Source organism: Castor canadensis, chromosome 6 (genome assembly GCF_047511655.1).
Source record: "Castor canadensis chromosome 6, mCasCan1.hap1v2, whole genome shotgun sequence".
Lineage (NCBI taxonomy): Eukaryota > Metazoa > Chordata > Mammalia > Rodentia > Castoridae > Castor > Castor canadensis.
Window position 1 is genome coordinate 65,098,945 of NC_133391.1, and position 25,429 is coordinate 65,124,373.

Consider the following 25,429-nt stretch of genomic DNA (forward strand, 5'->3'; position numbering starts at 1 on the left):
GATTACAAGCATGAGTCACCATGTCTAGCCACAGGATAATTTCTTTTTTTTTAAGTATTTTCTTAAGAATCTTCCTGCCATTGCATGCACATCTCACTGCTCCAGTCTCCAGGGCATGTCCCATCCCTTTGGCCTGAGACCAGTATATTAAAAAAAACAAAAACAAAAACTTAACATACCTTACTCTGTAGCCATGAAGGAAATCGTGGAGAGTGGACATCCAGGCCGGTCACTGTGGCAACCAGATGAATGCCAAGTTCTGGGGAAGTGATCAGCGATGAACAGGGCATTGACCCCACCGGTACTTACCGGAGACAGTGATCCATAGCTGGATGGCATGTAGTGTACTACAATGAGGTCACAGGTGTCAGTTATGTTCTTTGTGCTATCTTGGTGGATCTAGAACCTGGGACCATGGACTCTGCTCGCTCAAGTCCTTTTGGCCAGATCTTCAGAGCAGATAATTTTGGTTTTGGTCAGTCTGGGGAAGGCAAAAACCAGGTCAAGTGCCCAGAAGGAGCTGAGCTGATTGACTCAGTCCTGACTGTGGTCGGAAAGAGGTTGAGAGCTTGACTGCCTGCAAGGCTTCCAGCTGACCCATTCACTGGGTGGGGGCACAGGCTCCAGAATGGGCACCCTGCTCTTAGCAAGATCTGTGAAGAGTATACTGACCATATCATGAACACATTTAGAGTAGTGCCCTCACCCAAAGTGTCATGGTTAAGCCCTACAATGCCACCCTCTTTGTCCATCAGTTGGTAGAGAACACTGGTGAGACCTGCTGCATTGACAAGGCCCTTTCTGCCTGTTTCCACACCTTCAAGCTGACTATGCCACCCTACAGGGACATGAACCATCTCGTCTCAGCCACTATGAGTGGTGTCACCACCTGCCTCCACTTCCCTGGTCAGCTCATTGCTGACCTTTGTAAGCTGGCAGTCAACATGGTGCCCTCTCCACATCTCCACTTCTTCATGCCTGGCTTCGCCCCTTTCACCAGTGGTGGAAGCCAGCAGTATCAGGCTGTCATTGTGCCTGAAATCACTCAGCAGGTCTTCAATGCCAAGAACATAATGACTGCCTGTGACCCCCGCCATGGCTGTTACCTCACGGTGGCTGCTGTCTTCCGTGGACAGATGTCGATGAAGGAAAAGGATAAGTAGATGCTCAACGTGCAGAACAAGGATAGCAGCTTCTTCGTGGAGTGGATCCCAAACAATGTCAAGGCAGCTGTCTGCAACATCCCACCTTGTGGTCTCTAGATGGTAGTCACCTTCACTGGCAACAGCACTGCCATCTGGGAGCTCTTCAAACACTTCTCAGAGCAGTTCACTGCCATGTCCCACTGGAAGGCCTTCCTCCACTGCTAACACAGGTGAAGGCCTGGACGAGATGGCGTTCACCTAGGCTGAGAGCAACATGAATGACCTCGTCTCTGAGTATCAGAGGGTGCCACTGCAGAAGAGGAAGACGATTTTGGTGAGAAGGCTGAAGAGGAAGCCTAAAGCAGAGCCCCTATCACCTCAGGCTCCTCCGTTCCCTCAGCCTTCTTCATCTTCTCCTTTCCCTCAGAATACATTTCTGCTGCCTATCTTTTTTTCCTTTTTGGAGGCATGTAGATCAGTGCCTGTCACATAGTAGACATTCAATAAATATTTGTTTGTTGAATATCTCCTCTCTCCATTCTGGCAACTCTAGATATCTGCTATTCTGAATTACCCTATTTTTCCTTCTGGCACTCACTTCTCAACAATAAAGTGACTCAGAATTTATGTTAATGTCAGACAATGCTAAATTCAGGGTAACAGAATTGAGTAAGACAAGACAATTTATATCAATAATTGGTTTAGTGCACTATAAGAATTCCTAAATCAAAAATGTTAAAGAAGAAGAGGAAAGAAATACAATCACAGTAGGAGACTTTAACTCTTACCTGACAAACCAAGTGACAGGGACAGAAAGGGCCCAAAGAATTTAATTGATAAGATGCACTGAACTTTATATTTTGAAATAAGAGACTGCATCTTGCCTTCTGCCATGCCTTTTTGTTATAAAGTTATAACCATTCTTATGCTACAATATGCCTTACAAATTACAAAAAGCATATCTACAAGTTTTTAAATGCTAAATCCATTTATCACTGTAAAAAATGAACCTATCTAGATAAGCTGCCATGATTCACTTGTCAAATTGAAAAGACTGCCATGTTTGTTGATACACAGCATTTCCAAGGGTCTGGGGAAAGGGGATACCATATACTGTTGATGGAAATAGAATCTAGTGAGCCACTTTAAAGTCATGTTCCTTTTAATGTACAAATTCTATTTTACAAATTTAGCATACATTTATATGTGAATATGAATGCAAAGGTAAGTAGGATGTTTATTGAATTCTTATTTGTAATAAAAGTGACTGGAAATGATCCAAATGTCTGTTCATAAGAGATGGATTAAATAAACATGTTATATCCATAAGAAGGAATTCATGAGGAAGAAGTAGATCATATGGTCAGGTGAAAAATTGTGTGCAAAAAAAAGGAAAATCATGCCTTCAGGCTATGGAGTTTTCCTTTAATCTGCAGTTTCACTTCTGCATTTTCAGTTACCTATGTTCAATTGAGGTCTGAAAACTAAGTAAAAACGTTTCAGCAGTAAATAATTCCTAAATTTTAAATTGGACACTGCTCTGAATAGATGATGAAACCTTAAGTCACTCACTTTGTCCTGCCTGGGTCATGAATCACTCTATACAATGTATCCATGTTGTATGTGCTACACTCTGTTAGTAATTTAGTAGCTGTCTTACTTTGTCAAATTGACTGTTGTGATATTGCAGTGCTTGAGTTCAAGTACCTCTGATTTAGTAGCAGAATGTTATGTCACAAGGCCTGCATCATTCATCTCACTTCATCTTACTATTGTAGGTGTTATATTATTTCAAATCAGTACAAGAAGGGTATGTTGCCATAAGATATTTTGAGAAAGAGACCACATTCACATAATTTCATTATAGTACATTGTTAAAATTGTTCTATTTTATTAGTAGTTGTTGTTAACCTCTTACTGTTTCTAACTCATAAATTAAGTATTTATCATATGTATTTATGTATAGGAATAGACATATTATATGTAAGGCTATCATTGATAGCCTTATACTATCTGTGGCTTCAGGCCATCTGTTGGAGGTGCTCCAATGGATCTTTTAGCCCCATGGACAAAGTGGGGCTACTGCATAAGCACTAGCATATGCACAGAAAATTTCTTGAACGGCATGCACACCAAAACCAATGGTGGTGACTTCTAAGGAAAAAAAGCCATTTGGAGTAGGAAGCAAAGTTGGTTTTCAGTGTAAACACATCTCTACTGATTTATGATAAGCATGTCTAAATACTGGACTAGCAAATGTTTTTAAAGTGCAAAATGATGGAGAAGAGAGACATCATATGTGTGCATGAAGAGCTTACAGGATAATGGAGTATACCAGCATGCATATCGAAATTACTGTGAAGTATGAGAAATGATAAAATGGATTTGTGCAGATGGAGTGAGAGGAAGTGCCTCATGGAAGTAGTTATTCTGTTATAAAAGTAGGAGAAAGTATTGTGTGATGATGGTAACCCTTTGTTTTTCTTCCTATTTTTAGCATCCAACTCATTTTGGAAAATGAACTTCATTTACTAACTTGAAACATCAAATTCCAAACTGACAGATTCTCATGAAAGAAATCAAATGAAAGCAAAAACTCAAGAAGAATTGTTTCTAAATAGGATATGCCATTCTTACTGTGGGGGAGAGTAGTTCTTTAACACAGTCTTCTCTGATGATTTTCTCCTATTCTCTCCTTTTATTTCTAGTTATCTTTCACACAGGGTTGAGAATCAGGTTCATGACTTGCTGCTACTAACAGCTAAAGTAAATAAATTCTGTGTGTAAGGTCACAGGATGGGTTTGCATTTTATGTGAATTTTCCCATCCAGTGTGATGGTCTGGTCCTATATTTCTGTATCCTCTGCAGCTCCTGGAACACAATGGTGACTGTGCCATGGCAGTCAAGCTGAAGGTCATTTGCACAGTGTGACATGCTTCCTTGCTTTGTCCACTTCCAGTGGCTCTGATTATGTGATCATCAAATAGTTCATTGTCACAAACAAGAGAACACTTCATCCTGACATGGACAAAAGGGGTGAGTGACTGAAAAGCTCAGAGGAGTTAAGTTTCCCACAATAAATAAATAGCCAAGGGAGCATTGGCAGCAATATAATATAATCCTTTAGAAACACGTATCTTTTGGTTTCTGTGTATCATCTCCTGGAATTCCAAGTGCATACTCTTGCAGAAAAAGTAATGGAATGTTTAAACATCTGAAACACAATAATTTATTATAAGGGGAAAGTATTGTACTAGTGGGTCTCCATCTGACAGCCATCTCTCAAAAGTTTCAGAAATTTCTTGCTAAATCTTGATGACTTTCATTCTAAAATGAACCTCAGTTCCAACATTGTTACTTTCCTGTACTTTCACAAACAGATGCTTGATTGGATTTTGTTCCTTTGCATGCTTTTTTTTTTCTTGAAGTCTGCCATTTAGAGTCACTAGAAATACTTGAAAATGAATTGAATTTCTGTATTTAGAGTTGGTTGTTACTTAGAAAAATAATTCCATGAATTAATATAGTCAAAAGAAATCAGAAAAATCTGCTGCTTATTAGATGGGTGGTCTGGTAACTCCTTTACATTTCTAGTTGGTAAAAGTGGAAAATATTGATTCAGACAACTCAAATGTTTCACTAGTAGTTAACAGTCAATTGAACCAAGAGACAAAAGAGAAATAAAATTATTAAGATAGAGATTTAAAAAATCATCGGAAGAATTTCAAGAGAGTGATCCAAGATGGTGACTAGGGTGCAGAAGCAGACAGTGTGAGCTCTGTGATTCCAAACACTTGCTGAGATGCTGGAGCCACACTTGGCGAAAGTAAAGCACAAAGGAGAATCAAAACTTAGACACTCTGAACCCCTAGCCTGTAGAAAGCTTCTCCATGCCACATTACACTGAGAAAACAGGGCTGCCACCACCACTGTTGTCATTGCAGCTGCCAGCTCCAAACCTGCCTGCAAGACATTCTGCAGACCAAACAAATGAGCACCAAGCATCACATAGAATTCCACCAAATAAACAAGCATAGCCCCCTGGGCAGACTGACCCCCTCGCAAAAAAAAAAAAAAAAAACCAAAAACAAAAAACTGAATGATAAACAGCAAACTGAAATCTAGCACACAGCGGAAGGGGCGGGATTGCTGAAGGTGCCCTGGAGAATGGGGGAGGGGCAATAAGCTAATCTCCACATGAACAATCAGTAAACAAATGTTGGAAAGGCAGGAGGGCCAAGAGCAGGTGATAAGACATTGCCTGCAGCAAGGCAGGTAGTGGATCACAAAACTCATCTCCTGAGCCAGTGAGCAGCACCAAAATTTAAACTGCTCCACAAAATTGAAAAACAAACAGCGAACCATCACAACACGCTGACAGCAGGGGGGCAGCCAACAGAGCACTGACCCTGCCCCAGAGAAAGGGAGCAAGGCAAAGAAACAAGCCTCCAGTAAACAAGTACAGCCAAAAGCCACCTCCAAAGCAGGACAGCTGGTGCACTACAGAGTTGATCTCCTGAACCTGAGGACAGCATGCAAATTTAAACTGCCACATCTCACTGAGGGAGGAGCTGACTGAGCAGTTGCCAATGAAAGACAGAAGAAAAAAAAAAACTACCCACAAACTCACCACCTGGCAAGACTACAACAGAGCTTCTGCTTAAATACCAACACCAGTACTGATGCTGGAGGAATAACACCAGAACTTAAACTAAGACTGAAATTCTATTGTTCCTGAACCTGGAGTTTTTTGTTTGTTTGTGTGTGTGTGTGTGTGTTTGTTTCTTGTTTGTTTGTTCATCTCTCCCTGTTGATTTCTTTGGGGTTTTTTTGTTGTTGTTGTTTTTGTTAGTTTTATTATTGTGAGTTTTCTACTTTTACTTTTACTCCTATTATCTTTTTTTCTTTTCTCTTTCTATACTATCAACTTTACCATCATCATCCTCTCATCCCTACTCTCACCCCCTTCACTCTCCATCCGTCTCCTGTGCTAAAACCCATTGCTCCCATCTCCAACAACTCGTTTCCACTCTCACCTACTCTCTTACCCCAGCCCTCACCTTCCCCTCCCATTCTCCCCCAACCTGTCACCAGATTTCCCCTTCCTCCTTCACACTCATCAACCACTGAACAACCTACTATACCAACTTTATACAACCCAAACCCCTGCAATCCCTAACACAAGCACCCTCCAGTACAACAACAGAAATATACCCAACCACACACAAGAACCACAAAAACAGCAGCAGCCCCCAAACTGCTTTACCCACACACCCACTCACTTCCTATCTCCACCTTTATTGCCACCATATCCAGCTCCCCAATTTTCTAGAGCTAGCATTATACACATTAAGCTCCCAACTCCCACTGCTTACAGATATTACCACCAAGGAATCTTTTTTTTTTTATTCATATGTGCATACAAGGCTTGGGTCATTTCTCCCCCTGACCCACCACCTCCCTTACCACCCACTCAGCCTCCTCCCTCTCCCCCCTACCACCTCAATACCCAGCAGAAACTATTTTGCCCTTATTTCTAATTTTGTTGTAGAGAGAGTATAAGCAATAATAGGAAGGAACAAGGGTTTTTGCTGGTTGAGATAAGGATAGCTATACAGGGCATTGACTCACATTAATTTCCTGTACATGTGTGTTACCTTCTAGGTTAATTCTTTTTGATCTAACCTTTTCTCTAGTTCCTGGTCCCCTTTTCCTATTGGCCTCAGTTGCTTTTAAGGTATCTGCTTTAGTTTCTCTGCGTTAAGGGCAACAAATGCTAGCTAGTTTTTTAGGTGTCTTACCTATCGTCACCCCTCCCTTGTGTGCTCTTGCTTTTATCATGTGCTCAAACTCCAATCCTATTGTTGTGTTTGCCCTTGATATAATGTATACATATGAGGGAGAACAGACGATTTTTGGTCTTTTGAGCCAGGCTAACCTCACTCAGAATGATGTTCTCCAATTCCATCCATTTACCAGCGAATGATAACATTTCGTTCTTCTTCATGGCTGCATAAAATTCCATTGTGTATAGATACCACATTTTCTTAATCCATTCGTCAGTGGTGGGGCATCTTGGCTGTTTCCATAACTTGGCTATTGTGAATAGTGCCGCAATAAACATGGGTGTGCAGGTGCCTCTGGAGTAACCTGTGTCACAGTCTTTTGGGTATATCCCCAAGAGTGGTATTGCTGGATCAAATGGTAGATCAATGTCTAGCTTTTTAAGTAGCCTCCAAATTATTTTCTAGAGTGGTTGTACTAGTTTACATTCCCACCAACAGTGTAAGAGGGTTCCTTTTTCCCCGCATCCTTGTCAACACCTGTTGGTGGTGGTGTTGCTAATGATGGCTATTCTAACAGAAGTGAAGTGGAATCTTAGTGTGGTTTTAATTTGCATTTCCTTTATTGCTAGAGATGGTGAGCATTTTTTCATGTGTTTTTTGGCCATTTGAATTTCTTCTTTTGAGAAAGTTCTGTTTGGTTCACTTGCCCATTTCTTTATTGGTTCATTAGTTTGGGGAGAATTTAGTTTTTTAAGTTCCCTATATATTCTGGTTATCAGTCCTTTGTCTGATGTGTAGCTGGCAAATATTTTCTCCCACTCTGTGGGTGTTCTCTTCAGTTTAGAGACCATTTCTATGATGAACAGAAGCTTTTTTGTTTTATGAGTTCCCATTTATTATGCTATCTCTTAGTTGCTGTGCTGCTGGGGTTTCATTGAGAAAGTTCTTACCTATACCTACTAACTCCAGAGTATTTCCTACTCTTTCCTGTATCAACTTTAGAGTTTGTGGTCTGATATTAAGATCCTTGATCCATTTTAAGTAAATCTTGGTATAGGGTGATATACGTGAATCTAGTTTCAGTTTTTTGCAGACTGCTAACCAGTTTTCCCAGCAGTTTTTGTTGAAGAGGCTGCTATTTCTCCATCGTATATTTTTGGCTCCTTTGTCAAAGACAAGTTGGTTATAGTTGTGTGGCTTCATATCTGGGTCCTCTATTCTGTTCCACTGTGCCAGTACCATGCAGTTTTTATTGTTATTGCTTTGTAATATAGTTTGAAGTCAGGTATTGTGATACCTCCTGAATTGTTCTTTTGACTGAGTATTGCCTTGGCTATTCGTGGATTCCTGTGTTTCCATATAAATTTCATGGCAGATTTTTCGATCTCTTTAATGAATGTTATTGGAATTTTGATGGGAATTGCATTAAACATGTAGATTACTTTTGGGAGTATAGACATTTTTACTATGTTGATTCTACCAATCCATGAGCATGGGAGATCTCTCCACTTTCTATAGTCTTCCTCAATCTCTTTCTTCAGAAGTGTATAGTTTTCCTTGTAGAGGTCATTCACATCTTTTGTTAGGTTTACACCTAAGTATTCGAGTTTTTTTGAGGGTATTGCAAATGAAATTGTTTTCATAAATTCTTTTTCAGTTTGCTCATTGTTAGTGTATAGAAATGCTAATGATTTTTCTATGTTGATTTTATATCCTGCTACCTTGCTATAGCTACTGATGATGTCTAGAAGCTTCTGAGTAGAGGTTTTTGGGTCTTTAAGGTATAGGATCATGTCATCTGCAAATAGGGATATTTTGACAATTTCTTTACCTATTTGTATTCCTTTTATTCCTTCTTCTTGCCTAAATGCTCTGGCTAGGAATTCCAGTACTATGTTGAATAGGAGTGGAGATAGTGGGCATCCTTGTCTGGTTCCTGATTTTGGAGGGAATGGTTTCAGTTTTTCTCCGTTAAGTATAATGCTGGCTGTAGGTTTGTCATATATAGCTTTTATAATGTTGAGGTACTTTCCTTCTATTCTTAGTTTTCTTAGAGCTTTTATCATGAAATGGTGTTGGATCTCTTCAAAGGCTTTTTCTGCATCTATTGAGATGATCAAATGATTTTTGTCTTTACTTCTGTTAATGTGGTTTATTATGTTTATTGATTTTCATATGTTGAACCACCCCTGCATCCCTGGGATGAAGCCTACTTGGTCGTGGTGAATAATCTTTTGATGTGTTGTTGAATTCAGTTTGCCATTATTTTTTTGAGGATTTTTGCATCAATGTTCATTAAGGAGATTGGCCTATAATTCTCCTTTTTGGAGGTATCTTTGCCTGGTTTGGGGATAAATGTAATACTGGCTTCATAAAACATGTTTGGCAGTTTTCCTTCCCTTTCTATTTCATGGAACAGTTTAAGGAGGGTTGGTACCAGTTCTTCTTTAAAGGTCTGATAGAATTCAGCAGAGAATCCATCAGGTCCTGGGCTTTTCTTTTTGGGGAGACGCTTGATTGCTGCTTCAATTTCATTTTGTGTTATAGATCTATTCAGGTGATTAATTTCCTCTTGGTTTAGTTTTGGATGATCATATGTATCTAGAAATCTGTCCATTTCTTTAACATTTTCAAATTTATTTGAATATAGGTTCTCAAAGTAGTCTCTGATGATTTTCTGGACTTCCATGGTGTTTGCTGTTATCTTCCCTTTTGCATTCCTGATTCTACTAATTTGGGTTTTTTCTCTCCTCATTTTAGTCAGGTTTGCCAGGGGTCTATCGATCTTGTTTGTTTTTTCAACGAACCACTTTTGTTTCATTAATTCTTTGTATGGTTTTTTTGGTTTCTATTTCGTTGATTTCAGCTCTTATTTTTATTATTTCTCTCCTTCTATTTGTTTTGGGATTTGCTTGTTCTTGTTTTTCTAGGAGTTTGAGATGTATCATTAGGTCATTGATTTGGGATCTTTCAGTCTTTTTAATATATGCAGTCATGGCTATAAACTTTCCTCTCAGGACTGCCTTAGCTGTGTCCCATAGGTTCCGGTAGGTTGTGTTTTCATTTTCATTGACTTCCAGGAACTTTTTAATTTCCTCTTTTATTTCATCGATGATCCATTCTTCATTAAGTAATGAGTTATTTAGTTTCCAGCTGTTTGCATAATTTTTGTCTTTACTTTTGTTGTTGAGTTCTACTTTTACTGCATTGTGATCAGATAGTATGCATGGTATAATTTCTATTTTCTTACATTTGCTGAGACTTGCTTTGTGCCCTAGGATATGATCTATTTTGGAGAAGGTTCCATGGGCTGCTGAGAAGAATGTATATTGTGTAGAAGTTGGATGAAATGTTCTGTAGACATCAACTAGGTCCATTTGATCTATTGCATAGTTTAGATCTTGGATTTCTTTATTGATTTTTTGTTTGGATGACCTATCTATTGATGATAATGGGGTGTTAAAGTCTCCCACAACCACTGTGTTGGCATTTATATATGCTTTTAGGTGTTTCAGGTTATGTTTGATGAAATTGGGTGCATACTGGTTGATGATTATTATTTCCTTTTGGTCTATTTCCCCTTTTATTAGTATGGAATGTCCTTGTTATCTCATTTGAACAATGTAGGTTTAAAGTGTACTTTGTCAGAGATAAGTATTGCTACTCCTGCCTGTTTTCAGGAGCCATTGGCTTGGTAAATCTTCTTCCAGCCTTTCATCCTTAGCCTATGCTTATTTCTGTTGGTAAGACGGGTCTCCTGTAAGCAAGAAATTGTTGGATCTTCCTTTTTAATCCATTTCATCAAGCAGTGCCTTTTGATGCGTGAATTAAGTCCATTAACATTAAGTGTTAGTACTGATAAGTATGTGGTGATTCCTGTCATTTAGTTGTGTTAGTTGTTTGAAGGTTTGATTGTGTGTACCTAAGTTGAGGTTACTCTCTACTGTCTTGCTTTTTCTTTTCCTGTGGTTTGGTGCTGCCTGTTTTTTCATGGTTAAGTTGGGTTTCACTTTCTGTGTGCAGAATCCCTTGAAGAATCCTTCATAGTGGTGGCTTTGTGGTCACATATTGTTTTAGTTTCTGCTTTTCATGGAAGACTTTTATTGCTCCATCCATTTTGAACGATAGTTTTGCTGGGTAGAGTATCCTGGGGTTGAAGTTATTTTCATTCAGTGCCCAGAAGATCTCACCCCACACTCTTCTTGCTTTTAATGTTTCTGTTGAGAAGTCTGCTGTGATTTTGATGGGTTTACCTTTGTATGTTACTTGTTTTTTCTCTCTTACAGCCTTCAATATTCTTTCCTTAGTTTCTGAACTTGTAGTTTTAATGATGATATGTTGTGGGGTAGTTCTATTTTGATCTGGTCTGTTTGGTGTCCTGGAGGCCTCTTGCATCTGTATGGGAATATCTTTCTCTAGATTTGGGAAATTTTCCGTTATGATTTTGTTAAATATATTATGCATTCCCTTCACTTGCACCTCTTCTCCTTCTTCGATGCCCATGATTCTCAAGTTTGGTCTTTTGATGGAGTCGGTGAGTTCTTACATTTTCTTTTCACAGGTCTTGAGTTGTTTAATTAATAGTTCTTCAATTTTTCCTTTAATTACCATTTCATCTTCAAGTTCTGAGATTCTGTCTTCTGTTTGTTCTATTCTGCTGGATTGGCCTTCTGTTTTCTTTTGCAGTTCTGTTTCGTTCTTTTTTCTGAGGTTTTCCATATCCTGGCTGGTTTCCTCTTTAATGTTGTCTATTTTTGTCCTGAGTTCATTTGTCTGTTTATTCATCGTGTTCTCTCTTTCACTTTGGTGTTTATACAGTGCTTCTGTGGTTTCCTTTATTTCTTCTTTTGCTTTTTCAAATTCTCTATTTTTGTTGTCTTGGAATTTCTTGAGTGTCTCCTGTACATTTTGGTTGACCCTATCCAGTATCATCTCTACAAAATTCTCATTGAGTACCTGTAGTATGTCTTCTTTTAAATTATTCTTGTGGGCTTCATTGGGTCCTTTGGCATAGTTTACCTTCATTTTATTGGAGTCTGGATCTGAGTACCTGTTTTCTTCATTCCTCTCTGGTTCCTGTACTAATTTTTTGCTGTGGGGAAACTGGTTTCCCTGTTTTTTCTGTCTTCCCGTCATAGTCTTTGGTGTTATTACTGTCCCTGTACTGTGTGCAAGTAAGTATTTTCTAGCTTGTAATAATAACAATGGTAATATTTAGAATGGAAGCGTGAGCTGAGATGGAAAGCAAGAAGTTAAAGAAATAGGAAAAACAAATACACAGACTGGAGGGAGAAAACAGAACTAGGTATCAGACAAGAAGGTTTCAAAGGTATAAACAGGGAACTTTAGTGTACTAATCGACAGTAAACTGAACAGACATTAGAGAGGCAGAGAGGGGATTGAAAATCAAAAATAAAAAAGAAGATAAGAATAAAAATTAAAAAAAAGTAAATGAAAGAAAAATCAATATATAAAAATGTATTAAAATAAAATGAAAAAATAGAAAATTTAAAAAACCCCAAAAAACCCAAATACCAAAAAACTAAAAAACCTCCAAATTCAAATGCAATGAAGTTTCAGTCTTAATAATTTGGGTGTCCATCTCAGTCTCCAATCCTGGAGATGGTACCTCAGATGTTGTTCTGTAGTTGTCTCATCTTAGGGGATGCATAAGGTAGAACAAAACTACACACACACACACACACACACACACACACACACACACAAAATCCCACCAAGTGTCCCAGGTTCAAATACAATACAGTTTCAGTAAGTTTTTCAGCTTGCAGGTGTAATTAGGTTGTTCTCTCATCAAAGGTAGGGAGACAAAGAAAAAAAAGAGTCTGGAGACAGTTCTGAGAATGGTATCTGCAGCTGTGGCTTGCCTGCCCGCTGCTGTCAGCCTGCTGTTGCTGGAGGTGTTATTTATGCAGATCTCAGGGCTGAGCTTAGCACTCACCTGGCCCTGCAGGCTTTGTTTACTCAGATTTCTCCTGTGCGTGAGCCTCTGCTACAAGCTTTCCCCTTTCCAAGCACACTGGGAAAAGTGACACTGCACCCACGTTGTCAGGCCTGCATGTTTATTTACAGTTCATGTGGGAAGTGGGTCTTCCTTCCTCTCCTGTGGAGTTTTCCTCCCTCTGCCACTCTCACAAGCTTTCCTGCTCCTGGTTGCTGGGTGCGCACCCCCTCTCCTGCCAGAGACTCTCCATCCAAGCTGGCTTGTTTATTTACAGTCCCAGGAAGGGTTCCCTTCCCCCAATCTTCAGTGCTCAGTGTGCCCCACCGTCTTTCCCACGTGTCTTTATTGCTCTTATTGCTTATTACTCAGTTTCTCTTTTTTTTCCCCTGGTGGAGGTTTGTCTGTCCAGGGGGCTATGTTGCTCTGATCCAGGCTTGTCTGTGGGAGTACCACGTACTATGAAGCTCACCTGGTCCATGTCTCCCCAAGCCGTCTGGGTACTGGTGACTGGCTGCCCGGGGGCCCTCCTGGTTTCTCCATTTAACGTGAAGTGGAGATTCTCTGTGCCAGCTGGAGGTGTGGAGGAGTCAAAGTTTTGCCTCTTCTCAGTGATTTTGCCTGCAAAGTGTGTCTCCAGCGTCTCTCCAAGATTTCACTATAGGAGACTCGCTTTCTGCTTCCTCCCTCTAGCCATCATCTTGGAATCCAGGAATCTTCTATATAACACATAAACTACTGGTCAGGTATTAAACCTGTGAATTGCTTAATACTAAATTACACCCAGACCAGGGGCAGAAATAGCACACCACCTTAGCTAAAAACCCAAGGGAAAGAAAACAGGTGACTGAAAATACCAGCTAGCCTATCGAGAACATAGTTACACAGTACCAAGTGGAGCAATGGGAAGAATAAAAAGGGATGGAAACCATTCTCCCCCCAAATATAATTTAATACAGGATTCAGAGGGAAATGAAGAAAATGGACACACAGTTTTGGACTCCAACAAAATAAAGATAAAGGACACCAAGGAACCCAATTATGTCCACAGAAACATCCTCAAAGAAGAAATCCTGTAAGTAATCACCAAGAATTTCATGGAGATGATACTAAACACAGTTAACTAAAACATACAAGAGGCACTCAAGAAATTTCAAGACACCAAAAATAAAGAATACGAGAAGAAACAGAAACAAGTAAATGAACTCAAAGGAGCCCTAAATAAACACCAAAGTGAAACAGACAGCACTATAAATAGAGAGATAAATTAATTAAAGATGAAAATAGACCCATGACATGGAAAACCTCAGATAAAAGAATGAAACAGAAACACAAAACACAATGGAAGGCCACTCCAGCAGACCAGAACAAGCAGAAGACAGACTCTCAGAACTTGAAGATAAAATGGAAATTAAAGGAAAAATTGAAGAGCTATTAGTCAAACAACTCAAGTCCTGTGAAAGGAATATGCAAGAACTTACCAACTCCATCAAAAGACAAAAACTGAGAATTATAGGCATGGAAGAAGGAGAAGAAATGCAAGCAAAAGGGATTTGTAATATATTCAATAAAATAATAACAAAATTTCCCAAATCTAGAGAAAGTTATGCCCATTCAGGTACAGGAAGCCTCCAGGACACCAAACAGACTTGACCAAAATAGAACTTCCCCATGACATATTATCATTAAAACAACAAGCGGAGAGAATAGAGAAAGAATATTGAAGGCTGTAAGAGAGAAAAAACAAACAACATAGAAAGGTAAACCCATCAAAATCACAGCATATTTCTCAATGGAAAATTTAAAAGCAAGAAGAGTATGGAGTGAGGTATTCTGGGCACTGAATGAAAATAACTTCAACCCCAGGATACTCTACCCGGCAAAACTATCATTCAAAATAGATGGAGCAATAAAAGTTTTCCATAATTAGCAGAAACTAAAACAATATATAACCACCAAGACACCACTACAAAAGATTCTCTGACAAATTCTGCACACAGAAAATGAAAGCAAACAGAACCATAAGAGGACAAGCAGCACCAAGTCACAGAAGAAAAGACAAGGAATCAGAGAGTAACATTGATTCAGCTACACACAATCAAACCCTTAAACAACAAAGACAACTAAATGACAGGAATCACAACATACCTATCAATATTAACACTGAATGTTGATGGATTCAGCTTCTCCATCAAAAGTCACCATTTGGCAAGCTGAATTAAAAAAGAAGACATAAAAATCTGTTGTTTACAGGAGACCCATCTCACTGACGGAAACAAACCCTGGCTTAGGGTGAAAGGCTGGAAGAAGATTTACCAAGCCAGTGGCCCATGAAAACAGGTAGGAGTAGCAATACTTATCTCAGACAAAGTAGACTTCAAACTTACATTGATCAAATGAGATAATAAAGGACACATCATACTAATAAAATGAAAAATACACCAAAAGTAAATTACAATTATCAACCTATATGCAACCAGCATCAGTGCACATAATTTCATCAAACATACTCTGAAGGACCTAAAAATATATATAAACTCCAACACAGTGGTAGTGGAAGACCTTAATACCCCCCTATCGTCAATAGATAGGTCATCCAAACAAAAAAAATCAATAAAAAAAATTCTAGAACTAATTCACACCATAGATCAAATAGACCTGCCTGATGTCTACAGAATATTTCATCCAACTTCTGCACCATATACATTCTTCTCAGCAGCCCATGGAACTTTCTCCAAAATAGATCATATCTTGGGGCACAAAGCAAACCTCAGCAAATATAACAAAATAGAAATAATCCCATGCACTTTGTCTGACCACAATGCATTAAAACTAGAAATCAACAACAAAAAAACAGCAGAAATATGGAAACAACTGGAAGCTGAACAACACATTGCTCAATGATCAGTGGGTCATTGATGAAATAAAAGAGGAAATTAAAAGTTTCCTGGAAGTTAATGTAAATGAAAACCTGACCTACCAGAACCTATGGGACACAGCAAAGGCAGTCCTAAGAGGAAAGTTTATAGTCATGAGTGCATAAATTAAAAGGACAGAAGGATCTCAAATCAATGACCTAATGCAAATCTCAAACACCTAGAAAAACAAGAACAAGCAAAACCCAAAACAGCAGGAGAGAAATAATAAAAATAAGGGCTGAAATTAATGAAACAGAGGAAAAAAATACAAAGAATCTATGAAACAAAAAGTTGGTTCTTTGAAAAAAATAAACAAGATTGACAGACCCCTGGCATATTTGACTAAAATGAAGAGAGAAAAAACCAAAATCAGTGAAATCATAAATGCAAAAGGGGAGATAACAACAAACACCACAGAAATCCAGGGAATCATCAGTGACTACTTTGAGAACCTATATTCTAATAAATTTGAAAATCTTGAAGAAATGAACAAATTTCTAGATACTTATGACCATCCAAAACTTAACCAAGAGGATATTAACCACCTAATTAGATCTATAACATGAAATGAAATTGAAGCAGCAATAAAAAGTCTCCCAAAAAAGAAAAGTCCAGGACCTGATAGATTCTCAGCTGAATTGTATTAGACCTTTAAAAAAGAACTAATACCAACTCTCCTTAAACTTTCCACAAGATACAAAGGAAGGAACACTGCCTAACTCATTCTATGAAGCCAGTATTACACTCATCCCAAAACCAGACAAAGACAAATCCAAAAAGGAGAACTATAGGCCAACCTCTTTAATAAACATTGATGCAAAAATCCTCAATAAAATAATGGCAAACTGAATTCAGCAACACATCAAAAAGATAATTCACCACAACCAAGTCGGCTTCATCCCAGGGATGCAAGGATGGTTCAACATATGCAAATCTATAAATGTAATACAGCACATTAATAGAAGCAAAGACAAAAACCACTTGATCATCTCAATAGATGCAGAAAAAGTCTTTGATAAGATCCAACACCACTTCATGATAAAAGCTCTAAGAAACTAAGAATAGAAGGAATGTATCTCAACATTGTAAAGGCTATATATGACAAATCTATAGCCAACATCATACTTAGTGGTGAAAAACTGAAACCATTTCCCCTAAAATCAGGAACAAGACAAGGGTGCCCACTATCCCCACTCCTATTCAACATAGTCCTGGAATTCCTAGCCAAAGCAATTAGTCAAGAAGAAGAAATAAAAGAATACAAATAGGTAAAGAAACTGTCAAAATATTCCCATGTGCAGATGACATGATCCTGTATCTTAAAGACCCAAAAAACTCTACCCCAAAACTCCTAGACACCATAAACAGCTTCTGCAAGGTTGCAGTATACAAAACCAACTTACAAAGATCATTAGCTTTTCTGTGCAACAACAATGAACAAATTGAGAAAGAATGTATGGAAACAATTCCATTTATAATAGCCTCAAAAAAAATTAAATTCCTAGGAGTAAACTTAACAAAGGATGTGAATGACCTCTACAAGGAAAACTACAAATCCCTGAAGAAAGAGATTGAAGAAGACTATAAAAAGTGGAAAGATCCCCCTTGCTCATGAATTGGTAGAATCAACATAGTAAAAATGGCTACACGACCAAAAGCAATCTACGTGTTCAATGCAGTTCCCATCAAAATCCCAATGACATTCATCACAAAGATTGAAAAATCTACCCTAAAGTTCATTTGGAAACACAAGAGACTGCAAATAGCCAAGGCAATACTCAGCAAAAAGAGCAATGCTGGAGGTATCACAATACCTGACTTTAAACTATATTACAAAGCAATAGCAATAAAAATAGCATGGTACTGGCACAAAAATGGATATGAAGACCAGTGGAACTGAATAGAGGACCCAGATATTAATCCACACAGCTATAACCAACTTTTTTTGACAAGGTGCCAAAAACATATGATGGAGAAATGACAGCCTCTTCAACAAATATTGCTGGGAAAAGTGGTTATCTGCCTGCAGAAAACTGAAACTAGATCCATGTTTATTACCCTGTATTAGAATCAACTCAAAATGGATCAAGGACCTTAATATCAGACCCAAAACTCTGAAGTTAGTACAGGAAAGAGCAAGGAATACTCTGGAAGCAATAGGTATATGCAAGGACTTCCTCAATAGAACCCCAGCAGCCCACAACTAAGGGAAAGGATGGACAAATGGGACTACATAAAACTAAAAAGCTTCTGCTCAATAAAAGAAATGGTCTCTGAACTGAAGAGAACACCCACAGAGTGGGAGAAAATATTTGCCAGCTACACATCAGTAGCCAGAATATACAGGGAACTTAAGAAACTAAACTCTCTCAAAAATCAATGAACCAACAAAGAAATGGGCAACTGAACTAAACAGAACTTTTTCAAAAGAAGAAATTCAATTGGCCAAAAAATACATGAAAAAATGCTCACCATCTCTGGCCATAAAGGAAATGCAAATCAAAACCACACTAAGATTCCACCTCATCCCTGTTAGAATAGCTATAATCAAAAACAGCACCAACAATAAATGTTGGTGAGGATGTGGGGAAAAAGGAACCCTCTTACACTGATGGTGGGAATGCAAGCTAGTGCAACCACTCTGGAAAACAATATGAAGGCTTCTTAAAAACTAAACATAGATCTGCCATATGATCCAGCAATCCCACTGCTAGGGATATACCCAAAGGAATGCAACACAGGTTACTCCAGAATCACCTGCACACCCTTGCTTGTTGCAGCGCTATTCACAATAGCCAAGTTATGGAAACAGCCAAGATGCCCCACTACTGACGAATGGATTAAGAAAATGTGGTATTTATGCATAATGGAATTTTACTCAGCCATGAAGAAGAATGGAATCTTATCATTTGCAAGTAAATGGATGGAACTGGAGAACATCATCTTAAGCGAAGTTAGCCAGGCTCAGAGGCCAAAAATTGCATGTTCTCCCTCATATGTGGACTTTAGATCTAAAACAAGTGCATGGGTCACATGCTACAAGGAGGACATATACAGGAGGAATAGGGAAAGGGAAGGAAAACTAAAACTTGAAAGTGTTTGATGTCCCCACTGCAGGGGACCTAATACAGTAACCTAAAATGACAGAGGTCACTATGGGAAGGTGACCAGGAAGTAGTGAAGAGGTCTGGTAGGGATGAATCAATTTGGGTTGTAATACACTTGTGCACGGAAGCAATGTTAGGAATCTCTCTGTACAGCTATCCTTATCTCAACTAGCAAAAATGTTATGTCTTTCTTATTATTGCTTATGTCTACTCTTCAACAAAGTTGGAGAAAAGGGCAGAACAGGTTCTGCCTGGAAGAAAGAGGGGTGGGTGGGAGAGGAGGGGGATGGAGGAAGGGAAGAGAAATGGTCCACACAATGTATGCACATATGAATAAATGAATAAAGGAAGAAAAGTCATACATATAAATGGTCAATGAATATGAAAAAATATGAGAATTTCAGAATTGTATCAACATTAAATTCTACATTTCCCACAAAGATTTTTCACTTAACAATGGCAATTAAACCAAAATATAACTCTTCATGATTCTATATTTCAGTCCTATCATTAATATTTGACAATGTTAGGAAGTTTCTATTTCAATAAAAACCTATTCCTCTTTCTGAATCCCAAACAAGACAGATATTAAATGCTGTTTAAAAAAAACAATAGTTGTTACATTATTTTATTTTCACTTCAGTTACCTACAAAGAGTACTTATGATAACAACAGTACAAAAATTATAATCTAATGTGTGCCCAATGAAGATAAATTAAAGTCAACTTCATATTAAGAATTTACTCAATACAATGATAAATAGGTTCTTAGGTTTTAACCCCTTTTCTCAATAAGAGTGATTTCACACTCCTGTCAAATTACAGTTCCATTTGAGAGATTTTACAATTGCTTGTTTTCTTCTGTCTGTATTATTGACCATTTTAATTCTCTGCAACCAGTTAATGATCCAGATTGGCTTTATCTTGCCACACTCTGGCTATTTCCTTCTACCATGACTGTTGTCTTCATAAGATAAAAATAAAACCATTTTAATGTTGACTTCAGTAAGATACACTAAGGCAAACCAACCTCTGAATGGTAATACGCTTTTCAGTCAAGTGCAGATGACTTTGGGATCATGCTATGTTTGTGGTTTTTGGCACCACTACTGCTTCCATTATTACAGAAGTAAGAACTGAATCTATTTTCCCTTAAATGCATCAAGAGTAATTTGATAGTTCACATCAAGGTTTTTGTCAAGTTTATTTGTTCTCTGTTTCTATTCAACCATTAGTCCACACTCTGTGACAAATGTTTAGCTCAAGATCAGGTTCCTACCCTCTTACTCTAAGAACCCTGTGCAGCCTAGCTTTCCCAACACCTAACCCAGGGCCTTGCCAGTAGTGTGTACAGCTGGCACTCAACGTCCCTTGGTTCTACATCCACAGATTAACCAACTGCTCAACAAAAGTATTTGGAAGAAAATTATGTCTGTACTGAATATATACAAACGTTTTTCTTGTTGTTGTTCCCTAAGCAATACAATGTAACAACTATTTATAAAGCATTTATGCATTATTAGTTATTGTAAGAAATCTAGAGATTATTTAAAGTATACAGAAGGATGTGCATAGATTATATGAAAATATCTCACCATTTTACATAAAGGACTTGAGCATTCACAGAATCCTATATACATGGAGTCCTGGAGCCAATTGCCTGTGACTAGCAAGGTACATCTGTTTATCTGAATAGTTGCTGGTGCACATGCCAGATGATGTTTTAAGCTCTATAAGTATTAATTAATTTAATACTCATAACAAGTAGTATTAGTGTTAAAGACTATTATTATTTTCATTTTACATGTAACAAAGAGAGGTTACATCACTTGTCCAAAGTCATTTAACTAGTAAGTGCAGGGGCCAGCTGTTAAACCCAGGTAGTCTGGTGTCAAATCTTATGTCTTAAACTTTTTGAGTGAGCTATGAACACTCAAAAAACATTAATTTTACAGATGTGGCTATTTATCTTGAGTACTTTCACAGATACCACTACCAAAATGCTGAAGGAGGGGGAATGAAACACACATGGCTAGTGAGATGTGATGACTGAAGAGATGTGGTGGCTAGATTATTTTCTCACTCATCTTCTAATTTGTTTTATGCTACTTTAAATAAATATAAGGGATTTTTTTTGTATGTATGTGAAATACTTTCAGTTTGTGAGTTCTCCCTGAATAGAATATGCAATTTAGATTTGCTATTTTCATCATTTAAGTTTATGTATCTTTTAAACGAAAGATTCATTTTAATTAACATGCAAGTCACATCCTCTTCAAATGTTCTTCCCTGTAGTTCCATGAAATAATAAAAGCATATCCTTTCAAATTTTTATTAAATAAACAAACACTTATGGAAAATGAAAGAAAATATCTTAGGTTTCTATAATTCACTGAAGTTAATAAAACTTTTCTATTTAAACAGATTTCCTAATCTTCCTATAATTCTTTAAGAAATGTAAAGTGGGTAGGGTAATATATTTTATGGATAAGCAAAGTGGAAAAAGTTGAGGCATCTAACAGGTGTCTTAATGCTGTGATCTCCCGTTACACTGCGTGTTTATAGTTAATACTGAGTTAGGTGCTTGGCTGTGGATACATGACTTTTCCTTTCAAAATTGTAGGTGTTTTAAAGCTATTGTGAAAGACAGCCATGCTACACCATAGACAGATATTATATGATGTGACATTGTTGTTCAGAAAAATGGAATGGTTATTTCTGGCTGAGGGAATCTGTGGAAAGTAAGATCCAAAACAACAGCTTCCAAGATGGACATCAAAGGATTAGTAAAACATGGACTTTTAATAAGTCCATGTAAAGATACATAAAACCACAAATTTAAAAGCTTTTTCACAGCCAAAGAAATAATCAACAGAGTCAAAAGACAGCATATACAATGGGAGAAAATCTTTGTTATATGGTTATCTAACAGGGGACTAATACCCAGACTACAAAAGAACTCAAATATTAAACACCAAAATAACAAGTAATCTAATGGATAAGGGGAAAATGGCTAATGACTACATGAAAAAACGTTCAACATCCTCAGTCACCAGGCAAATGTAAATGAAAATTACATTGAGATTCTATCCCAGTTAGAATGGCTATCATCAAGACAACAAATAACAGCAAATGCCGGTGAGGATGTGGAGGAAAGGATGCCCTTATTCACTGCTGGTGAGAATATAAATTAGTCTGGCCACTATGGGAATTAGTAATGAGGTTCCTCAAAATATTAACACTGGAACTCCCATATGATCTAGTTATACCACTTCAGGTTATATACTCAAAACAATCAAAGTCAGGTTATAGAGACACCCTCACACCCATGTTTATTATAGCACTAGTCACAATAGCCAAATGATGAAATCAGCTTAGTTGCCCATCAATGGGTGAATGGGTAAAGAAAATGTGGTATATATACACAATGGAGTTTTACTCAGTCATTAACAGCAATGAAATTATGTCATTTCTCAGGAAAATGGATGGAACTAGAGATTATCATGCCACAAAGACAAGCATCATATGTTTTCTCTGATTTGCGGATGCTAGAGGAAAGAAAATGAAACAAAACAAAATGAATGCACCAAAAAAAAAAAAAGGTCATGAAAGTAAAGGCGGGGACTATTAGAGAAGTAAAAGGGAAAGGGGAAGGGGGAGGGAGAAGAGGTGGATATGAAAGAGTACTAGGAAGGTAAACATGATCAAAAGACATATGCATGTATGGAAATGTCATGAAGAAACTCCTTATTATGTATTAATATACACTAAAAAAAGATATATACAATGATTCCATTTAAAGGAATAATACAAGTAAGGACTTTTCTGGTTTCTAAAATATGCTCAACTAACACAGGCCCTCTCCTGCTAAAAATCCATAAAGATTCTGGGAAGATATAAGAAAAATAATGGAAATATTTGGTGGATGTTGCAAGAATACTTTTTTTTAAATGAGTCAAGCCACTCTTCCTGGTGCCAGAAAAAGGAATGATTTAAAAGTTAGAGGAATAGAAGTTGGGGATAATGCTGTGCTCAGGAGATGAGAAACCAAATACAATAGATTTTTTAAACCACCGGTATGAGGTAGAGTTAAATCATTGTACAGAGTGTATATTAATCAGAAACAAGGAAGATATATTTGAGTAAATTCATCTTTTTTATGTCACTCAGGTATGTTAAAAATGTACAGAATTTCTTTTCAACGGGCCAGATTAAACAGATGTCTTTATTACCATTTACTCCCCAAATCTTATTAAAATGGTAGTAAATAAATATGAAAGAAATAAGCCTACTATAAAAAAAGAAAACAGTAGAAAATGATGGCAGATGGTGTGTGTTTAAAAATAACAACACAATATGTATGAACTGTAGAATGATTTAGAGCAGGGAAAAGAAACATAAGAGCCTATTGTGAGTGAAACTGGGAAGAAACAATCGTATTCATTTCCTGAATTCAGAATCCAGGAGGGTGAAGAACTGGAGGTAACAGGTATTTCTGAAGGTGGGGCATAAATTAGGAGCCTGGATTGAAAGGCAGTATGAAAGCAGTTAAACCTCAAGCCTTCTCCTCACTGCAGAGAAGGCAGCTGCCTCTCCAAAGCATAACATGGAAAGCCTATTCTCTGGAGAGGTTGAACCAGATTACTGGACGTAATTAAGAGGAGAGGTAAGGCACTACAGTAAAAAGAGGAGCTGAGTGGAGGTGTGGGAGCTCATTCCTCAGCCATCTTCTGTCCCCAGGCTCTCAGGAGCTAGGAGGCAGGCTGATTCTCTCAGACAGATGAAACTGAACAGCCCCAGAGAAAAAAACAAGCAACTATACATCCTCCCACATTCAGGGATGTCAATAAGTGAGATAACTTCCCACCCATCTACACGCAAATTCCAATTAGTTTTAAAGGGTGTTGTTCTTAAATATCCAGACAGTCAATGATCACTTGACATTAAAGGAAAACCTCCAACATGAAATATAGCAATTAAAATCATCAAATAAACTTGGAAGATGGAACAAGTAATTTCAGCATGACTATGGTCAATGTTCTTGAAAGATAAATTATTAATTTTTTTGTCAGTTCTGGGGTCTGAACTTAGGGGCCTTAAGCTTGTTAAGCAAATACTCTACCACTTAAGCTATGCCTCCAACCCTAAGTTATTACATATTTGAAATAAGGACAAAAACATATGAACATCTTTTCTCTGAAGATTTAGAGAATAAGAAAGAACCTTTGAAAATAAAAACGATGTAGAAACACAGTTTTTTTTTTCTTTTCTCCTTTTATTTTATAGTTTTTACATTTACTTACATGTGTATACATTACGCCATCTCCCACTTCCCTTCCCACCCCTTCTCCGATTGTGTTGAAGAGAAAACATATGAAATAATAAGAAAGATATATTGTTTTTCCTATTTTGAGATAAAGATAGCTATACATAGAGATTCCTAGCAAGAAACACTAAAGCACTGGAATAAAAAGTACATAAAAATTCCAGAGCAAAAAACTTATAAGCAACAAGAAAGAAAAGATAAAAAAAATTAGACAACCAAATTTATGAGCTCAAATATCCAAATAATAATAGGAACTTCAGAAAAAAGATGGCACAGAAAAGAAAAGTACCATGTCTGTAATCCCATCTACTCTGGAGGCAGAGATCAGGAGGATCACAATTCTAGGACAGCCTGGCAAAAAGTTAGCAAGACCCCATCTTAACCAATAAGCTGGTGGGTGGTGCTTACCTGTCATCCCAGCTATGTGGCTTAAATAGGAGGATTGAGGTCCAAGTGGTCTGGACAACACCATGAGACCCTATTCAAAAAATAACTAAAGCAAAAAAAGACTGGGGATGTAACTCAAGTGGTAGAGCACCTGCCTAGAGATCACAAGGCCCTGAATTCACACTCCCAGTACCACCAGAAAGAAGGAAAAGAAGAAGAGAAGAGGAAGAAGAGGAAGCAGAAGAAGAAAAGGAGGGAGAGGGAGAAGAAGAAGAAGAATGAGGAGGAAGAAAAGAACTACTATACTGGTAGTAGTACTTAAGAACTAAGGATAAGGAATTCCAGACTGGAGATGCTTCACCGAGTACAAAACATAATGAAAAAAGAAGGAAAAAGAGAAACCTGAAAGTTTCCAGTATTCATAGAATCAGATAGAGAATGACATGAACTTGTCAACAGACATGTTGGAAGGTATAAAACAATGGGAAATGCTTCTAAGACCCAAAGGGATAATGATTTTGATTAGGAATTACATACCTTCATTCCCAGCAAACAACCAAGTGTAAGTATAGGATATGCATGCTTTCAGAGAAGGTTCTGAGAATAGCTTACCTCCCAGGGAGTAATCTACACAGGATGCAAACATCTGGTGAACTAAGAAATAAGAAGCAGGACATCCAATAAAGCAAAGCCAGGATGACAGGAAGAGAAAGTCCCAGACAATAGTCATAGTTGTAAGCCAGCAGACAGTGACTAAAATTGTAAAATTAAATCACAGCACAAAATTGTTATTTAGAGGTA

At 37.8% G+C, this 25,429-nt stretch overlaps 1 pseudogene; it reads left to right on the forward strand.

Moving 5' to 3' along the window:
* The first annotated feature begins 239 nt into the window (after positions 1-239).
* On the forward strand, positions 240-1,505 carry LOC109679301 (tubulin beta chain pseudogene; annotated as a pseudogene).
* The last annotated feature ends 23,924 nt before the right edge of the window (positions 1,506-25,429 follow it).